The 20,781-nt window shown below is 35.2% G+C and overlaps 1 long non-coding RNA gene across 1 annotated transcript; it reads left to right on the top strand.

Moving 5' to 3' along the window:
- The first annotated feature begins 360 nt into the window (after positions 1-360).
- On the top strand, positions 361-2,953 carry LOC141330946 (uncharacterized). The gene is made up of 4 exons (XR_012355208.1): positions 361-652; positions 1,298-1,352; positions 2,331-2,500; positions 2,846-2,953. It is a non-coding gene; the product is annotated as an uncharacterized lncRNA (long non-coding RNA).
- Positions 2,954-20,781: the final 17,828 nt, after the last annotated feature.

Genomic DNA, 20,781 nt, shown 5'->3' with positions numbered 1-20,781 from the left:
TTTAAATTCAAAGAGGTGGTGTATTAATCCGGTCTTCTACCAAAAAAAAAAAAAGATAAAAATAATAAATTAATAATAAAAAATATTACATAAAAAAAATAAACTATTAAATAAAACTATTAAACCTATAAAACTTCATTAACGATAAAAGTGCTTATCTGACTATCGGGTGCAGGGCATTTTGCACCGGTAAATGGGTCACAGAACTGCACAACAAAAACTTAAATGTATGATTTAATAACAGTTTAATTAAAATTTAAATTGTTTATTAATGGTAATTTTGCGTGACTTTGACGTGTGCGTGCACGCTGAACATTCGCGTAGCTTTCAAACACTGGAGCGAGGGAGTTGTCATGGAAACGGGCTGCAACACAACGGCTGACAAGCTGGAAACTGCGTTTCTCCCTGTTGTTTGTATTGCTTTCGGTAAGTTTAATACCTAAAATCACACAAATATTACATATAGCTCTTCCTGACACTAATTTTATGTGTTTATTTTTTGTAACTTCTGCTGACGTGTTTTAATGAGTGCTCAAACGATCGAGTCCCATTCAAACACTACAGCGGAGGGAGTTGTCATGGAAACGGGACGACAACACGGCAACTAACAAGCACGAAACTTGGTCTCTCGCTGTTGTTTTCTCTGCTTTCGGTAAGTTCAGTTGCTAAAATCATACAAATATTACATATAGCTGTCCCTGACACTTCTCTTGCTTGTATTTGACTCGCTTCTGTTGACTTTAGTTCATAGAGATGGTTTAGTGTCTTCGGAAAAAGTCCGTTAGCATATTAACTGGTGTCAGAGGAGGTAACTTAACGTTAACTGAACATTAACTGAGCAGTTTATGAAATTTTCTGATTTTAATCACATCTTTATGTGTAGACAAGAAGTTTTGACAGGTCTGTAGTAGTTTTACTGGTATTTTATCAATGGGTGATTGGAAATAGGCTCAGATAACCTAAACATATACATGGTAACGTTACCGTTAATCGGTGACGTCGCTGACGTAACAGAATCTAGTTCAAAAGCAGTTTGATCTCTCATGGTAGACAAATGATATTGCGAAGTAAGAAGTATAAACAATATCAAAAAAGTAAACCTAGAAGCAAATTATTGTATGTTAAGAATTTATGTTCAGTATATTCTTCTTTATCTTTTCTACTGTACATTTCACATGTGCTCTGGTTTGGTTCCTCGTAATAAACCTGGCATTCTATACTAAATATTGTTGGCTCTGTGACAAATTACTTCTTATGTTCTTATTTTTTTCCCCTGATGATGGCCTGCACCCCATAGTTGGAGCAAACCTCCTGTCGGACAGCAACTCTAGGCACAGTAAACCATATGGCTAGTAAGTTAACCTTAAACAAACACTAATGTTCAGATTTCAGTAATATATATATATATAGTTCAGTTATACTGTTTATTTAAAGAAAATAAACAGGGTCAATTGTGTTGGAGTTGGAGTAACGTTAGCTGCAATATTGTATGAAACTGATGTTATTTTTTCCCATTATCCACTTGAACACTCAAACCTTGTACTGACTTCTACCTTTTTAGAGAAAAAACAGTTCTCAATTAGTTATTTCATTCAATTAAGTTTCTTTTGCATAGCAAGACTGGATTTATTTAAAAATTCAAGATTAAAAAACAGTCAAAACGTTGATATTGGAAAGTATTATTACCATTTTAAAGTTGTTTACTTTGTGAATATATTGTAAAATGTAATTTATTTCTGTGAACAAAGCTGAATTTTCAGCATTATTACTCCAGTCTTCAGTGTCATATGATCCTTCAGTAATTATGCTGATTTGATGCTTTACATACATTTTTTATTATTATCAATGTTGAATACTGTTGTGCTGCTATTTTTTTCTTTCAGGAGTCTTTGATGAACAGAAAATTCAAAAGAACAGCATTTATTTGAAACAAATCTTTACACTCACTTTTGATCAATTTAATACATCTTTGCTGAATAACAAAATTAATTTCTTTAAAAGAATCATGATAAAAATAAATAAATTTCACAACATTAAGAAGGTTCACACAAAAAAATATAAATCAGCACAGCTGTTTTTTTGTGTGCAAAATCAGCATATTAAAATGATTTCTGAATGATCATGTGACACTGAAGACCGTAATGATGCTAAAAATTACAGCTTTGATCACAGCAATCAATTACATTTTAACATATATTAACACACAAAAAAAACATCTTGTGACCTTGCACTTTAGTCGTATGTTATGAAATGAATAATCGTTTGTCTGAAATAATATGAACAGCAGATATGCTAATCTTTCTCTTTTTGCTTTCCTGTTTCAATCTCAGGATGCCCATCCCAAGGTTGCTAGATTACACCAGTTACAGTTTGGATCCAGCCTCACTTGTGAAGACTTCAGAAGATGCCAGCAGGCCCAGCACTTACAAAGACTTGAGATGATGGCAACTATACAAACCTGACAAATATTATCCTTATATTGTAATCATTGCCCAAAAAGGTAAATTAGCAGATTTTCAACTTTGTATTGTTACAGTGTGGGTAATATATGTAAATGAACAATGTTTTGCATATTTGTAATTTTTTATATACTACTACTATTAAATTATTTAGCAGTTTGGACATCTTTTACCACATTTACTAAACAGCAGTGTGGGACCAAGTATGTATTTTTGATGCAGATGTAAATGACTGTAAATGAACCTAAAAAGGTGTTATATGCCTTTGTCATAAGCTCTAATAATATTGTTAAGCAAAGGTATTAATGAGATCTTTTAAAAAGTAATAAAGTGACTTTATTAATTTACCCACTATGACAATACAGTTACTGTGTCCCTACTTTTAGGGAGGAACTTGTCAAGAAATCTACTTCACAGCACATCAGTGGAAGGCTTTCCTATGTAACAAACATGGACTCAAGTTTTCCACCATTGTATTTATCCATATCAGGTTTGTAAATACATGGGAGTTTTATATTTTGCATCATTTGTCTTTTATGAAAAACACATGGAAAAAAAAAACATAACAAGGTCACTGGACTTCTCACAAAACATCAGTATTTTGCCACAAATATTTTCTAATTAGTTAAACAAAAATTAAACTTACATTGATAATTTGTACAGGGTTTCCGCGGGGTCTTAAAAAGTCTAAAATTTAAAAATCAAAATTTTAGGCCTTAAAAAGTCTTAAATTCGCTGTTCTAGGTCTTAAATAATTTTACACAGGTCTTATTTTTCCGATGTCAAGGTAACGCTACCTCTAAAGCTCATTTAAATTCTCTTTTTGTTGTTTCTGTGTTGTAGTTCTTTATTTCACTATTCCAAATATAATTTGCTGTATTTAAACTACAAATGAGACCAGCATGCAATAGCCAATCAGCTTTCTGTTATTGGCGCGAGTCTCTCTCGGATTGTACCGCAGAAGTAAAATGGATTTAACTTTTTAGCTATGGGGAAGTGCAAGTTTAGCGATACTTAGCTTGAAAAAAACTGAATTTAGGGCTTGGCTAAGGCCAGTTGCTAACAACTAGATTTTTTTCTCCCTCTGTGGAAGTTACTGCGTCTTCAGAATTGCAGTAGCAGAATACAGGTCAAACGACCTTTTTCTGTATATAATGTTATCAATAATAATAAGAAATATAGGTGGAGCTAGCTGACCGCCAGCCTTCGAGATACTTTTAAAATGTTTTTTTTTTTTACTTGCCCGACCGAACAAACCGCCTGATTAAAACTGAAGTGACAAAAACAACTAACGTTAGTGAATCATCCAAAGGCAAGAAAGATTCATATTTTAATACATTAAACGTAAACAGAAATTGATAATGGATAGTGTATTTCTGGTCTATTTGTGACATACTTTAAAACAAATGAATGTAACAGCACTCTAAAGAAACACACTGAGGTAGAAATTTTAAATGTATAGTTTATTTATAACATGATATAGTTCAGTAATATACCAAGTGAGCTTTTTGCTAAAAATTCTTACAATTACAAATTTTACATTAATTTTAGCTCAATAAAAAAGTAGTTAGTCAAGTAGTTACTTACATATTAGACAATATGCAACATTAGCAGAAGCATTCTCCTAGCAACGTTCTGCTATGATTCAGCGTTTTGCTCGAATCAGTTGAAATAACTCGCTCATGAAGTGACTTACCGCCACCTGCTGGTAGTTTGGTGTGTTTAAAAGTATGCCTCCACAGCCAACATTTCTAATGTATATATTTATAAATCAATAAATGTATTTAAAACATTAATCTCACTTTTAATTTTGCAGTGTAAATTATGTAATCTCACTGCTAACAGCCATTTAGAATTTATTGATAAATTCATAAAATAAATTTCAAAGGTAATGCATACATTTCAAAAGTAAAAATAAAAGGCCTTTATAAAGGTAAATCAAATGCAGATTTAAGATGTAAAAGCTAATAGAGCACTGATGAAAATATTGCTTCAGAATTTTTTTTTTTTACATCAGATATTTCTAGTGGTACTTTTATGGGGATATTTTGTGTGGAATAGTATCTGCTGATATGAAAAGTTCACTGTATATCGTAGTGATAAATTTAATTTATGACAGCCATGAAATTGCGTTTACTTTTTACATTAAACACATTAAATATTACAAATATGCATGTAATATAATATCTATTTCCATTACAGTTTTCGGTCTTAAATTTCATATAAGGTGGTATTAAAAAGGTCTTAAATTTCACTTGTTCATATCTGCAGAAACCCTGTTGTGATACTTTATAATGCAGGGTACCCAGTCCAGTTCCTGGAAATCTACCTTCCTGCATAGTTCAGCTCTTCAGGAGCAGTTGAGAATTACAGACGGTTGTGTTGGATCAGGGTTAGATCAGGATTCAGCAAGTAGGTGGATCTCCAGGAATGGGCAGTCCTGTTATATTTGGTTATGTATGATGGATTTTGAACTGTAATATTTTTATTGCAGATTTTCTGGGATTCCAGTTGAATACATCAGTACACCAGATGTTGGCCTGGACAGATATACCTACAGTACACCACACTGACCTCTCTGCCTTTGCATAGATGCTGACTACTAACATGTTCTATGAAGGTATTATTATAGCAAAACTGAACACCTGTGACAGTGGAATTTGTAGTTGTAAGGAATAGTCACACATGCGTATCTGTAAATTTAAAGCCACAGAGAATACGTTTTATAGGAGTTTTTTTAGTACTTTTTCTCACAAACATAACACAACAGTTATACCATTTCAAATTCTCAGGTGCACAGATCCTATTCTACAATTCACAAATTAAGTAACTTATATGCTCACAGATAAAAATCTCAAGTCATGAACAAAATTTGCACATTTGCATATACAGTTGTAGTCAGAATTATTGGCACCCTAGGTAAATATGAAGCCTGTGAAAATAAAACTGCATTGTTAAAGGGTTACTTCACCCCAAAATGAACTTTTTTTTTTTAATTTTTAATTTTTTACTTTTCCCCATGTCATTTCAAACCCATAAAAGCTTTGTTTGTCTTCCGAACACAATTTAAGATAGTTCATCTGCCGTTTTACAAAGCTACAAGCATACTTTTTGCACGCAAAAAAAATAAAAATAAAATAACAACTTTATTCAACAATTTGTCTCCTCTGCATCACCATAGCGCCATTTTGCCATACGCTGTTCTCTGTCAGCTGCGTCACATGGAAATGTTGTTTTTGTTCTAATCCAATAAATGTAGAAAACAGCTTATGCTGTTTGCGCCCAGTGGATACTCTCCAAAATGCCACTACGGTGGCACGAAGGAGACAAATAAAGTCACTATTTTTGTTTTCTTTGTTTACAAAAAGTTTTCTTGTAGCTTTGTAAAATTATGGTTGAACCTCTGATGGCAGATTGACTATTTTGACGACATCTTTCATACTTTTCTGGGCCTTGACAGTGTTATCTACTTGGCAGTCAATGGGACAGCCACAAAGCCCCCGGTTTTCATCCAAAATGGGGGTAATGACAAAATTTCCATTTTAGGGTGGAGTAAGCCTTTAATCCTTTTCGATTAAAGTACTTTTTTACAGGTTTCTTTGATCATATTTACTGAGGGTGCTAAAAATTGTGACCACAACAGTAAAATAGAACTGGTATCTCACATGACGAATCAGTATGTGACATCCCACTCACACACTTGCGTTCTCTCCATTGATAAATACAACTTGTGGCCTTTGACCGCTTCTACTAGCACAGTACACTCAGCAAGTTTTTATTTATTTATTTTTTTAATAAATTGGAGCGAATAGAATAGAATACAATAGGTAAGTGCTAGATTCTATGCTAAATTCCAATAAAGTCTGTAAATATGTGAAGTTCTAATAAATACACATTTCAGAAAAAATGAAATATAGTCCTGCATAAATCTGGTATAACAGGGTGTGTGAATTTTTTCATTTGTGAAACAGGATTTTTGCTCCTGCAAAAAAAATATATATATATTTTGAGAAGGTTTTGTTGTGTTTGTGAAAGAAACAAAATACACATTTGCAACTCCTAAAACATACTTATATATTCTCTACAAATACAAATTCCACTGTCACAGGTGCTCAGTTTTGCTAATAATAATACCACATACAATAGATGTATGGTATGCAAATATAACAAAGGGACATAAACAACTAAAAAATATTTAGGGATGCAAATGTATCAAAACTCATGATTATACATCTAAAAGAAAAACATGCAAAACTTTTAGGGAGTGAAAATGGTAAATGAGCTCATGAGTGTTCCACTGCTGCCATTGAAAGTGGTAATTTCAGGTAATTTTCATTCATTTCATTTACTCAAGTATTTGTTTTCCATCAAGGGACAGAAACACATAGCATATTTTACATATTATTTACATTAATAATGTTTAGAAATGTACATTTTAAATAAAATGCTGCCGTTTTATATGAATATATACACAAAATAATATTTTTAGGCAAATGCTAAAAAATCCTCTAAAAATGTGTATATGGAGTGATATTACATAAAACAGCAATTTGAAATTAACTTTGTCTATGCCTGATATTGTGGGTTATGTCTGGATCACCATTTTCAAACCTGACCTGATTAGTTCACACCCCTGATATCACAAGGAACCTACATTTTAATTGCAAAAGAAAATCGATTAATCTGCTATGTACCTCTGTCTTCTGTTTTCAAGGGTAGGAATTCTTTATAAATCATCTTTTCACCAATATGTCTTTATTTTGTGGAACACAAAAGGAGAGAGTGGCATAGTCTCAGTAATTAGAATGATAGCAATGATAGTGAATAGTGACTGTGGCTGTCTGCCTTACATCTCCTTTTGTGCCCCACTAAACAAAAACATTTTACATTTTTTAATTCTGAAGCGAATATATCTTTTAATTTGTAACTTCTTTATTAGCCTGTAAATTACTTTCTTTGTGTTTACTTCCAATAATTTGATTTCTTTGTGTGTATTTGAGTGTCAAACATGTATTTGTGAATTTTGTGTAAATAATAAATAAATTATGACTGAATTTGAAGTGTGTTCAATAAATTATTGCATATACAGGCTAATTTATCTATTAAAATGTATGTAAGAAACAAGCAGAAAATATTTATTGTGTAACATCGTTTTACCCCCCTGAAATCAACATCGTTTCAACGTTAGGTAAGCCAACCAATTAGATCGATTTTATGTCGAATATGTGTTGATTCTATAACGTCGTTTCAACCAACTGAAAATCAACGTCGATTCAACGTTGGGTAAGTGAACCAATTGCGTCGATTTTACGTTAGTTTTGAATGGCGTGCCTGACGTCGATTCAACATTACCCCGATGAGCAAAACTGATGTTGGATCGACGTCGGAGATCAACGTCGTTTCGATGTCACGGGAGACGTCGATTCTACGTTGATTCTATGTCAGTTTGCTATCTGGGTAGGATTCCGGTGTAGTTGCAAATAGTGATTAATCCTAATTAATCCACTGAAAATTCTGATTAATCTGATTAAAAAAAAAAAAAAATCATTTGACAGCCCTAAAATATATATGTAAATATAAATCAGCAGACAGGCTGATTTAAAATGCAAATTCATTACCTGCCAGCAGGAAGCGCTTTTGGAGCAGCAAAAATAGCTGTTTTCACGGTAATGTCTGTACACAAAGCAGCTGAATTTACAAACTCTACTGCTGCCTTCATGTGCTATCGTAATTATGGTAAATACCAAAATCCGACATCGAAATTGCACATGAACACCCACTCATGTTGTAATTTCCACTGCAAAGCTCGAAATTTTTTATGATACCCGAGCTGCCGAGATGGCATAAACTTTGACCTTTCAACATGGCGGACAGCAATGAAACTATACTGAATGATAAGCATTGCATGATGTTAAAAGTTCTCTGCTGTTTAGTTGGTTAGTTTGTAGCCCCCATTATGCTGGGGCATAAAGGATTTTAATCCGCCATGTTTCTCTTCACTACGACAACAAAAGCACCTGAACACGACACACTGGTAATTTCCACTTCACAAGTGGAAAGCATCATCTTTCCCATATCACATGAAGGCAGCATACTTTATCAGGAAATATTAAATGAAAATGACATTTAATGCGTATACATCTTGTGTATCACTGTAACCTCAGATTGACTCCATGACAAAATACAAAGCCTTGAGCCCACCTCATTTAGCCAAAATCAATTAAGCCGAATAGTTAGGAGTGTATTGGATTTGGGGCATAAAGATAATTTTTCACCATTTATCCAGAGCCACATAACATTTAATCCCTATCTGGCAGGGATACGGTACATGCCTGTTACACCAGGACATATCAGTACCAAAACAAATCCAGGGACCAAAAAATGCATCAGACTGCTCATTACTTGCTCAAACTTGATTGCAATTTTTTTTAATACCCTGGCGTTGGTGTCTTACACTTTAGCCATCCACTAAAGGGGTGGAAATTCTATGTTTATCCCAAACATGTCTTGGATAGTTTCCAAGCATAAGCATGCTCGCTCTGGGATCTGAAGCTGGCGCCTAAACTACTGCAAAGGGTTAAATATAGAGACACACATTCCAGACAGATATCTCAGCATACAGTGATGAGGGCCACAGATCATATTATTGGTTTAACAATAAGTGAGCTGCTGCAACAAACTACTCACTGATTCTTGAGACATGGAACAAAACATGCCCAGCAGTTGTAACTAGTATTAGGTTTAAAAAGGAAAATATTTGTTAATGTAAACGTTATGAGGGAATTATAATAGAATGTATTTAACACAGTTATTCCCTTCAGTTTAATCTTATCATTATTATATAAAATCTATGACATTTATTATATGAATATCAGGGGCAGCTGTCACTCTAATGGATCTCCTTGCCACAATCCACCTCTGTACATCAATGTCAGACAAGCTCTTGTAAGTTTTATAGTTTTAGAATATTTTAAATCGTACTGTTAATATTACTGTCACATCTTCCATTTATTGAGAAAATGTTTTAATTTTATTCTCATGAAGCAAGTTCTTTTGGCATCTAGCATCAACAGAGAAAAAAAAAGGGTACTACATGAACAGATACACAGCATACTGTTCTGATATGAGACAAAATACATAGTTTGTGTTCCAATGATATATCAAAAACTTAAATGTGATTCTTGAAAAAATAAACAATAACATATTATTTTGTTGTGTTTGTTTTAATACGGTAATTTATTGATTCAGTGTATTGATTTAGTTGTTAAAATGGCTACAAATTCAGGTCTATGTCACCTTTGTCATATTATGATATGTTATATTTATTGAGGAATTGTTGGTCACATGTGAAAACGTAATCTGTCTGCTAGCATGAGAATGTGTTTTGAAATGTTTAAAACATCTTAATTGTTGTTAGAGATAAAGTTAAAATTACATTACGCAGTCTAAGGTACAAAGCACTTTAATAAAAAAAAGAGAGAGAAAAGTAGGGAGCTTGAATCAAAACATATATGCTATAGCTCAGTAGCTTATTACGTGTAAGATACAAAAATTTAGTTTTATTTATCTGAGTACAAAGTTTTATTTTTTCAATATTTCACCCTGTTTTGTCCCACTTCTCAAGAATCAGTGTACTGTAATTAAAGGGTGTTTTATTAAGTATGATTGTGTCACTTGTAAATATGGACAGACACACAAAATGCATATAATGTGTGATCCTAAAATGTCTTAAAAATAATTATATATCTATTTTTTTTTCCAGCAATCTGTCTTTATCTAATTATGCCATCATAGTTTTTGTCTGTATTTTTTTATGCAGAATAAATGGTGAAAAAAAAAAAAAAAACGTTTTAATAGGAATGCCAGTTGCATATCCTCTTGTATCACAAAAAACTGTAATTGGTTAAAATGACCAGTTTTCTTAGCAGTCTTTATCAGTATTTATTGTTTACATTCATGTTGTGAACTCATCAAGCATATTTGTTTATTCACGTCATGCTGCATTTTAGGGCCAAAGTAATCAGTGTGTTGCAGTTAGAGTAAACAGTTTTAAATGTGAATCAGGTTGTGTTTATTTGTTTGGTGACTTCGCAGTAAAGTAACCAGATTTCTGTACTGGCAGTCTGGTCTTATTATTTATACGTAGCCTAGATATTAGTATGTAACATTTACAAATACAAAAGATAAATTTTTGTATGTTTTGAGTTATGCTGAAATGTACAATTTGAACACATATACTTTATGCACCAGAAAAACAAGGGTGCTGTTATTTTTCGAATCATTTGGCAGTACAGATAAGCTTGTTAGAAAATTGGACATGACAGAAAATTGTGTTTTAAACATTTTGAGTTACTATGATATTTTGACACAAAGCAAGGCATCAAGAATCAGTATATGGATCTCAATAATGGTGACAATCAAACGCTATACGCTCCAATGAATCCTGGGAACCTGCTTACAAAACTCAATGACTCCCAGCATGCATTGCAGCATGAATAAATTATGGCGTTACATTCTTTCATTCTTACTATGTGCTTTTATTTTTGCTTTCGTTTTTGTGTTGAGTTTGTGAGTCAAGGTATGCAGAAGTCTTTTTGGCGGGAGCTGTTGCCATGGTGAATCATAATTTCAAAGCTCAATTGTTCAGGGCTTTTCATAGTTGTGGTTCACGTGCTAAATTCAGTCAACCTACTCAAAATGACCAGACTGCCAGTTCAGAAATCTGGTTACTTTACTGCGAAGTCACCAAACAATTAAACACAACCTGATTCACATTACTCTAACTGCAACAAACTGATTATTTTGGCCCTAAAATGCAGCTTGACGTGAATAAACAGATATGCTTGATGAGTTCACTGAAACAGAGTTTCTCATCTCAGGGTAACTCAACTCACAGTTCAAGTTTAAACTCAGAGTTGGTTGAACCCCCCTTATTAGAGATTTTGGCCTGTGACTTTGAAGTGTACTATTTTTTACAGGGTTCTAATTTGCCAACATAACTTTACAGTTAATGTTATATAACCACCTGCACAGCAAAAAGGCCAGAGTTAATTTAACTCTCCAGGGAGTTTATTTGAGTCCACTCTCAAGAGTGTAAAGTGTTAAAATCAGTGTTAAATTAACATTGAAGCGGAGTTAAAGTTAATGAGATAATAAGTGATTAATTAAGTGATGATTGATCATTATTGAAGACACCTGATGTTAACAAGCAGAATCACCAAAGGAGAAAATCACATTTTTTTAGCAACCATTATAGTGGTCAGTGTTTGCATTAGTTGGTCTTTTGAACGTACATTTGTAACATCTTGTTTGGCTGCTGTAACAGTGTTATAACAGCCAGACAAACCGGAGTAAAGGTGGTCATGTTCTCAAGAAATCTTTGTGAAGTTCACTGTATAATAGACCATGGGATTTATCATTGGTTACATAAACTCTGTGAATGAGAATCACATCTATAGTCAGACAGATATGTAAAAAAAAAATATTTTGATCAAAGACTTAAGCAAAAACTAAAGAAAAGTTTTATTAAGACACACAGACATGAAGAATCAGTGTGAGAACCACCACAACGGTGACCATCCAAAAACCATGTTGTAGCCACTCAAAACTCATCCATGATTCCCATCATGCATTGCAACATGAATAAATTATGGGCTGAATTGTCTTTGTCATTTATTTTATTCTTACTATTTTCATTTGGTTTTGTTGTTTTTATGTGACTTTTTGGTAGCTTGTTTTGTGATGTTCAGAGTTGATTTGTTTATCTGAATATGCCGTTCATCACCGTTGTTGAAATTCATACGCTGGTTCTTGATGTCTGGGTGTGCCTAAACACATAAGTTCTGTCTTGTACGAAATTCTTCCAATATGTATATTAAAGAAAAATGGATAGGATCTTTAGTTGTAGAATCATAAGGCTGATGTTAGTGATGGGATTTATGGTTCTTTGAGGGGATCTGGATTTCAGCGAGCCGTTCCTTTCCTTTTGGCTCTTTTTAAATATTTAGTCAGTTTTACGAAGCCAGCTTGGGGTCATCTCAGTTTATCCTGGAAATAATCACTGGGAGGAACGATGAGGTGATATTTGTAGTCAAATAATTAAAACTCAGATATCACACACTAATATCTGAGTTTGAATTATTCTGAAATATTGATTATTACCTCATTTGTCATGTGTGGACTATATTCCATAGGGTTGCACAACATCCCTCTGCTTAGACAGTGACATCACTATGAAAATTTTGATAGAAAACATTTTTTTTTTAAAGTTTTAAATATATACTGTAGATAAAATTAGAATAAATAAAATGGAAATGTCTACATACAGTCCACTATCACTACTATTACTACTGTAAACTTTGCAAATAGGACGTCAGCCCCTTCAAGTCTTAAATGAACAATAACAAAGTGGGCTGCAATGAATGTCTGTGCAAAACAGCTTTTAGTGAAAAGGCAGTAACTTAGTAGTTTTAGTTAGGCAGTAGCACCCCTGCGCTAGGTGCGCCCCTCCCTCTATAACTGTTCTGTCTTGCAGAGGAGCTAATTTGTGTGCATCTGTGTGAAACACGCATAAGAAGAAAAGAACGACGGAAAGAACGGCTCCCATCGTTCATGTTTATGAACCGCTCAAAAGAATCGGTTCGTTCGCGAACGTCACAACTCTAGCTGATGTTAAATATTCACAATAATTATTTGACTGAACTCTTTTAGAAACTAATCTCTCAATTACAGTTCCTTTATTGGAAAATAACTCTGAGATTAGACTCTAAATTGAGTTCAATGATTCAGGTCAAACAATGATTACATTAAAACATAACCTTCACCCCCTGATGACTTGTGTTCTTGGCTTGTCTGGTTGTTTTTCCCCCAAAAAAGCAGCCAAACAAAATCTAACTTTAAATATGTAAGGGTCAAGAGACCAACTAATGCAGACATTGACCACTATAATGGTTGTTTAAAAATTTAGATTTTCTCCTTTGGTGATTCTGCTGTCAGGTTTATGTCTGTGTTTTGTCCTGTTCTGTCATGTTTTCCAAGTGTTTTTTCCCCCCATGTTTCTAGTTCATTTGGTTTAGTCTTTGTTCTCCCCCTTTTGGTTTGGTCCTTTTGGTTTAGTCTTGCCCATATTTGTATTTCCCCCTCGTCATCTCGTTATCTTGTTTGTGACCACGCCCATGTTTCTGTGTATAAAGTCTAAGTCTGTGTCTGCTCACTCCCCAGTGTCCGTCGATGTATTGTTACATGTGATCATTTCTTGCTCCCGGTTTTTGTTTGTTTGTATTAGTTTCAGTTTCAGTGTTTTGTTTAATAAAACTGTTTATATTCATTTATTCCGGTTCACCTGCTTCATCTCCACTCCTCCACTCAGCCAGATTGTGACAGATCGACGGACCTAATACAAGAAGATGAACCGGGCTGAGGACCTCCTTTGGAACTTGCATCAAGGTGAGCGTTCGCTGGAGGAATATGTGGAGGAGTTTTTGAGCGTTTACCATCTGGTGGGATGGAGTGACAAGATGGTTAACGCATGTTTCCAGATGGGACTCAAAGATGATAGTTTGTTTAATTTGATTACTCCTAGTGATTGCTACCGTCCCGTAGCAGATTTTGTAAATTTTGTTCTTGATTTATGTGATTCCCCATTCCAAGTCATGGTGGAGGATGGTAATCCTCCTCCCATCTGGAAACATGCAGTCACCCCATCTCACCAAAAGCCAAAACCCTCCGCATATCACTCTAGCGACCTCACTCCCTGGTCCCCCACGTGTCCCCAAGTCCTCCTAAGTCCCACGATGGTCCTCAGCCCAGTACCTCAGGCTTCCTCTCCGCACTCAAGCCCGTCAGCCGCTAAGCCAGTGTCAGCTCACAAGATGGCCGCCGCATCAGCTCACAAGATGGCCGCCGTTCCTGAATCCTCGGCCAAGATGGCCACCAAGCCTGAATCCGTGGCCAAAATGGCCGCCGTTCCTGAGTTCCCGGCCAAGATGGCCGCCAAGCCTGAGTCCCCGGCCAAGATGGCCACCAAGCCTGAGTCTGCACCCAAGATGGCGACCGCCAAGTCAAAGTCTCCGCTGGTTCCGCCCAGCCTTCCAGAGTCTCCGCTGGTTCCGCCCAGCTTTCCAGAGTCTCCGCTGGTTCCGCCCAGCCCTCCAGTGACTGCGCCGCCTGAGCGCCCTCCAGTGACTGCGCCGCCCGAGCGCCCTCCAGTGACCGCTCGCCCAGAGCCTGCTCTTCCAGAGTCTCCGCTGGAGACGCCCAGCCCTCCAGAGTCTCCGCTGGGGTCGTCCAGTCCTCCAGAGCCCGCTCCTCAAGAGCGCCGTCCTGAGCCCGCTCCTCAAGAGCGCCGTCCTGAGCCCGCTCCTCAAGAGCGCCGTCCTGAGCCCGCTCCTCAAGAGCGCCGTCCTGAGCCCGCTCCTCAAGAGCGCCGTCCAGAGCCCGCTCCTCCAGAGCCGGCGCTTTCCCCAGCACGCCCTTCCGTGCTCTCCTGGGTGGACTATACCCTAGGTTCCCCCAAGAAAATTTTTTGGGGGGGGCTACTCCCCTGATCAGCCATGGCCACCTGGACTGTTTACCCGGCCATGGCCACCTGGACTGTTTACCCGGCCATGGCCACCTGGACTGTTTACCCGGCCATGGCCACCTGGACTGTTTACTCGGCCATGGCTTCCTGAGCCCCCAGATCCGCCATGGCCTCCTGAACTATTGACCCGGCCATGGCTTCCTGAGCCCCCAGATCCACCATGGCCTCCTGAACTATTGACCCGGCCATGGCTTCCTGAGCCCCCAGATCCGCCATGGCCTCCTGGACTGATTATCCGGCCATGGCCCCCTGAACCCCCAGATCTGCCATGGCCTCCTGGACTGATTATCCGGCCATGGCCCCCTGAACCCCCAGATCCGCCATGGCCTCCTGGACTGATTATCCGGCCATGGCCCCCTGAACCCCCAGATCTGCCATGGCCTCCTGGACTGATTATCCGGCCATGGCCCCCTGAACCCCCAGATCCGCCATGGCCTCCTGGACTGATTATCTGGCCATGGCCCCCTGAACCCCCAGATCCGCCATGGCCTCCTGGACTGTTTATCCGGCCATGGTCCCCTGAGCTTCCTGACCCACCATGGCCACCTGAGCTCCCTGATCCGCCATGGCCACCTGAGCTCCCTGATGCGCCCTGGAGACCACCCCTGTATCCTGTGTCCCTACCTAGCGGTCTCCTGGGCACCCACCCTCCCTCCCCTATGGATGTTATTAGGCGCGAGACGCGCCTTTGGGGGAGGGGGGGGGGGTAGTAATGTCAGGTTTATGTCTGTGTTTTGTCCTGTTCTGTCATGTTTTCCAAGTGTTTTTCCCCCCATGTTTCTAGTTCATTTGGTTTAGTCCTTGTTCTCCCCCTTTTGGTTTAGTCCTTTTGGTTTAGTCTTGCCCATATTTGTATTTCCCCCTCGTTATCTTGTTTGTGACCACGCCCATGTTTCTGTGTATAAAGTCTGTGTCTGCTCACTCCCCAGTGTCCGTCGATGTATTGTTACATGTGATCATTTCTTGCTCCCGGTTTTTGTTTGTATTAGTTTCAGTGTGTTTAATAAAACTGTTTATATTCATTTATTCCGGTTCACCTGCTTCATCTCCACTCAGCCAGATTGTGACATCTGCTTGTTAACATCAGGTGTCTTCAATAATGATCAATCATCACTCAATTAATCACTAATTATCTCATTAACTCCACTTTGGTGTTAATTTAACACTCTGATTTTAACAGTTTACACTCTTGAGAGTGGACTCAAATAAACTCCATGGAGAGTTAATTTAACTCTGGCCTTTTTGCTGTGTGTTGGTTTGGCATGTTTTCATCTGAATGAGAAAGAAAAACAATTGTAAAAATACCTATGTATGTGTGGACTGCAGGCCTATTTCACAAAGCCGGCTTCAGTTTTTATCTTGAATGTTGAACTTTCAATACAACTGAAACATTTAAGAGAACATTGAGCTGACTTCAAAAATTTATGTTGATTTAAAAAAAAAATAAACTTACCATTATAGTGATTAGCGTTCCCTTTGGTTGGGCACTTGGAACTTTATTTTGTTATAGCTTTCTTTCTATTGATGCAGAAATGCATTATGAAATCAGAGTTATTTGTTTTTAAAGGAAATTAGTTAGTAAGTAGGTTGCACTGTAAAACCTAACAGTGGAATTCGTTAAATGAAATGAGTTAATTTAACTCAAAAATTTCTAAAAGTTATTTAAACTCAATACATATTAGTGATGTAAACTCAAACGCGAATTAGGTTAAGCAGAACTAATTTTAAATAAGTTACTAGAAATTAATTCAATCTATTATTGCCATACACTCTATGTCTATGATCGATCACAAAATATTTAAAATAAATATAAGCTTAATCCATGATTTCTAATATAGTTTTTCGAGAAGTCACGTTTGTATAATATAGGGTTCTAGATTAGATTAGATCTTTCAATACTAGATAAATAGCCTAACTAAATGGTAATATTACTTTTAATAATAATTAAACAACCATAATAATAAACTATAATAATAACGATAATATAATAAATACATACATCTATTTCATTTAGATTTAGATTTATAATTTTAAAATAATTACTTTTACTGGAGGCAAAATATTTTCCGGGTTTTTTCAAAAACCGCGCGCATTTTTTCAGTCAATCACGTCTGCTCATGCTCATCCTCTCACTCACGTCACGGGATCACAGTAGGATGGATTGCGACGTAGTCCTGGAAAATATCAGGTAAGTTAAGCTTTTCAAACTTCTTTATTGCTGTTTTAAGCACTTTCGAACGACTTTATTGTCAACTTTATTGTGTATAACGTTGTCTAGCAAAGATCAAGCAGCTATGGCGTCATTACATCAAAGTTATCAACAGGAGGTGTTAAATATGCAGTGTTATACACAACGGGTTGTCAGTGATAAATTAATAAATATGTTTTGTGGTTTCTCACAGTCGGACACAAACGAGTCCAGCAATTTTTATTTTTAAACTGGAGAGGCGGCTGACAGACGAACTATCTTCCACATCTTTAACAGTCACTCGCGCCACAAATAAATAAATAATTTTGACTTGGATGTTTTGATAGTATCTGAAGATGATGTCTGCCAAGTCTTGGCTCAGTGTACGGGTTTTTTTTTTTTTTGCACTAATGTATACCCTTATAGTATACATACTTAAGATTAACAGTACTTTCTATACAAAATTCAAGGAAAACTTTTTTTTTTATATATTTTATTTTAAAATTGATCCACTGTGTTTCATATCATTTATTGTTATTATTTTTAATATCATCAATTATAATTAGTATTTTAAAAATTTTGTTAAACATTTCCTTGTTTTTGCTGTCTTTGCTTATTTGGTGAAAAGTCTGATAAGATAGCGTAAATGTTATTTTTTTAACTAAACAGATCAATTATTTTTATTTATGCTTTAAAACATTTGTTGTATTTCAATAAATACTTAAGAAAACCCACCTGTTCTGTCATTATTACCAGTGTTTTTGGTACGTCTTATGTAACTTTATTGCTTTGAGTTTGATGAACTTAAACCATCTAAGGCAATCGGTTTCCTCAAACCATTCAAGTAGCAAAAAGTTGATAAGACTTAGTGGGATTGGTTACCTGAATTCAAACTGACTGAGTGGAATAAACTTACATTTTTAAAGTTGAGTTAACTCAAATAATTGCCTAAGCTAATGTTAAAAAGAATAAGTTAATTAAACTCAATGTATATGAGTTTATAGTACTCATATTTTCGGGTTTTACCAAACTTAAATGGTTTAAGGCAATCAGTTTCCTAAAACGGTTTGAGTTACCGTAACTTGTCGGGTTTTACAGTGTGCTTTTAAAAAGCGATCTATTTTCCAATTAAATCATTTAATGTGTTTTATTTATATATCGCTAACAGTATTACCAGTGATTTTTTACTATTTTATTGTTATTTGTAAACACATCGAGAAACGGTTAACTGGGTTGTTACAGTTTTATACTTTTAATATTTGCGATAATATGTAATATATAAAATTCAATTTATCCAGGTTGAGAGTGTACTCTGGTGCAGGGGACTGTACACTCTGAACCCAGATAAGTTGAATTTACTTAAAAAACATGGTAAGTAATGTGAACTTTAAAAAAAATCTGTTTATTTACCTTAAAATGTTTAGTCATATTAATTACAAAGTTCAGTTCATTTAACTTAAAATATTTTGTAATATCAATTTGCAGTTAGTATATCTCACTGACTCCCAGAGTGCATTGCGGCATGAATAAATTATGCAATTGTTTTACTGTTGTTTTTATTTGCTGTCTTGTGTCAGTAGCACAACAAGAAGATCAAATAAAATGGTTGTTGTTATAAATAATAAAAATAAACAAAAGTGAATTGTTACCACTGTTGTGATTCGCGTGCTGAATGTTAAAGTCTGTGTGTGACTCGAGCATAAAATTAGTAGAGACCGACTATTATTATTATCATTGATTTCATGATACATTTCTGCATCAATAGAAAGTTATAACAAAATAAACAAAATTCTAAGTGCCTAACCAAAGAAAACACTAATCACTACAATAGTAAGTTTATTTATTATTATTTTTTTAAACAACCAATATATGAAGTCAGCTTATGTGATGTTCTCTCAAATATTTCAGGGGCCCGTTTCAGAAAGGAGGTTAAGTGAAAACTCTGAGTATGTCAACCCTGAAATAAGGGAAACTCTGGGTTTTCCGTTTCAGAATGGGAGGTTTAACAAACCTGAGAAGGCAGGGTAAGTCAAGCCTGTTTCTGAAAGAGAGGTAACTTATACTCAGAGTCAGTTACCTTGGTAACTTACTCTGTGAATCAAACCTGGTCAGGAGCAGGTTTTCTTCGGTAAACCCAGAGTTTCTTTTGGTTTCCTCCCCCTTTTTAAAGTGTAAGTGATGTTTAAATACATCATTCATTCATTTATGCTTCAAAAATCCTTTTCTTAGTGAGTGTTTTGGAATGTAAATTTAGTGCATTTTACTTAAAACAAGAAAAATAATCTTAATGCAAATGGAAACAAGATTATTTTTCTTACCGAATTGGCAGATAATATGCAAAATAAGAAAAATACACTTACAAAGATTAAATAAACACCTTTAAAAAAAATAAAATTATTGAAATAAAGTGCAAAAACAGGTATTTTACAGAGATTTTCATTAAAGGTTTTACAGAAAGAAAAAAAAACATTATTTTACAGATTTTTTCCTTGTTTTAATTAGGATATATTACTTTAATTTTATGGTTTTTGGGTAACACTTTATTTTAAGGGTCCAGAATAATGCATTAGTTAAGCATTAATTAACTGTTAATTTGTTCACAGTTAAGCATTATTTGAGCACAAACACACTAGTAATTAATGATTAATTTAACATTTCAAGGTTCCCAAATGATGTATTAGTTAAGTATTAATAAACTAGTAAATCACGATTAACTTGTTCACAATTATGCATCAGATAAGCATGAACACATACATAAATAATGATTAACTGAAAATATAGTAAGGGCATATTAACCATTATTTACAAATTATTAAACGTTTAAAAACACATAAATAAGCAAAAATAAATAACAAAAATAAATGTACAGTAAATATATGTTAGCCCTTATTTACAAATTAATAAGCCATTATTATTTTAATATTTTTTTGTAGTGATGTAAATATATTTCTGATTTACCATCTATTAAGTTAACCAAATAATAAACTAGTAATTATGTTTAATTACTGCTGGTTTGCAATTATATATGGCTAAAATAGTGTAATAAGGACTATTTGATGCATCAGGTTCTAAAGTGAAAGTTATATCCACATTAATTATGGCACTTAAGTGATATTTAAGTTTATTCACCAGAATAAGCCAATAATTATGGCTAACCTACCATTAATACAGTACTAATAAAGCCGATTTGACCCCCTATTCTGAAGTGAAAGTTATATTCACATTAATTATGGCACTTATTGAGTGATAATCAAGTTTATTTACCAGAATAAGCCAATAATACTGACGTATTTACAGCATCTACACGTACAAATACATATGTATTTTTAGCATTTTAACGTACAATACATACGTTTTGACATCACCTAAAAACAAATCCTTATGAATACTGAAATTGCGGCATTAATTTCATTATTATTGTTGTTATTAATTGTCATACCAATTGCCTTATGTTTTCATTTGCATTATAAAATAGTTGAATCGTTTACTTTATTTAAGCAATAAGGTACGAGAGGCCGTGCTGTATCATGAATAAATCCGCTTCGCGTCGTGCC

Source organism: Garra rufa, chromosome 3, assembly GCF_049309525.1.
Source record: "Garra rufa chromosome 3, GarRuf1.0, whole genome shotgun sequence".
NCBI lineage: Eukaryota > Metazoa > Chordata > Actinopteri > Cypriniformes > Cyprinidae > Garra > Garra rufa.
Note: the sequence above shows the minus strand (reverse complement) of the source record. Positions and strands in the feature narration are given on the sequence as shown.